Source organism: Megascapheus bottae, chromosome 15, assembly GCF_031878675.1.
Source record: "Megascapheus bottae isolate mThoBot1 chromosome 15, mThoBot2.hap1, whole genome shotgun sequence".
In the NCBI taxonomy this organism is placed as follows: domain Eukaryota; kingdom Metazoa; phylum Chordata; class Mammalia; order Rodentia; family Geomyidae; genus Megascapheus; species Megascapheus bottae.
In genome coordinates this window covers 51,083,428-51,084,416 of record NC_143523.1, presented here as the reverse complement: position 1 = coordinate 51,084,416, position 989 = coordinate 51,083,428, and the positions used below count along the sequence as shown (strand labels likewise).

Below are 989 nucleotides of genomic sequence, written 5' to 3'. Positions count from 1 at the left end.
AAAAGTCTGCAAATCTTACAGCAGCTGGGCTCTAGCTCATGCTGAAGGGCTCATTAAATGAGCAAGGAAGCCAGGATCACATAGGTAGAAAATCCCGGCAGTTCATTTCAATTTGTCTTTCCCCAGGTTAGGATTCACTAACTCTAATAGAAAGCCACACTGGAGCAAGCTAGGTCTTCTGCTAAATGTATCAAATACTAAGAGAAACCAAGGAAGAACAAGGGGTGTGGTTAACTTCATTTTTTAAAAGCCTCAGAAGTTATTCCTTTATAAAGGGACACGGCTGAATAGGTAAGAAACAGATTGTCCATTGTGAGTCCTTCTGATGGCTTCTGCGAGGATCATGGAGATGTCAATCACCTGCATTTTGGAGCAATGCTTCATCTGAGGTAGAGTGTTGGTGACTACAACTGCTTCAAAGCAGGCATTGCTGATGTGAGAAATGGCTGGGCCAGAAAAGATCCCATGAGTCAAGATTGCATAAACTCTGGTGGCTCCAGCTGAGAGAAGTTTGTCAGCTGCATGGCAGATGGTGGCGCAAGTGTCAGCCATGTCATCCACAAGGATAGCCACTTGATTCTTCACATCTCCTACGAGTACCATGCCGTCCACTTCATGCCGCTCTTTGTGAATCAAGGCAAAGTCCACATTTAAGTGGTCTGCAATGGAAGTCACTCTCTTGGCTCCACAAGCATCAGGTGAAATAATAGTACAATTCCTCCATTCAGAGATGTTCTCCTTAATCCACTTGAGGACCGCAGGCTCTGCATACAAATTGTCCACAGGGATATCAACAAAAGCCCTGAATCTGAGAAGCATGTAGATCCATGGTGATGATGTGATATGCACCAGCTACAGACAACATATTTGCAACCAGCTTGGCTGAGATTCGAGCCTGGCTCTTATCCTTCTTATTCTGCCGAGCATAAGGGAAGCATGGGATGACCAGTAACCTGACTGGCTGAAGCAATCTTGCATGCATTATTCAT

General features: G+C 44.9%; 1 pseudogene; it reads right to left on the bottom strand.

The window, feature by feature from the left end:
* Positions 1-267: 267 nt before the first annotated feature.
* LOC150054346 (ribose-phosphate pyrophosphokinase 1 pseudogene) lies at positions 268-618 on the bottom strand (annotated as a pseudogene).
* Positions 619-989: the final 371 nt, after the last annotated feature.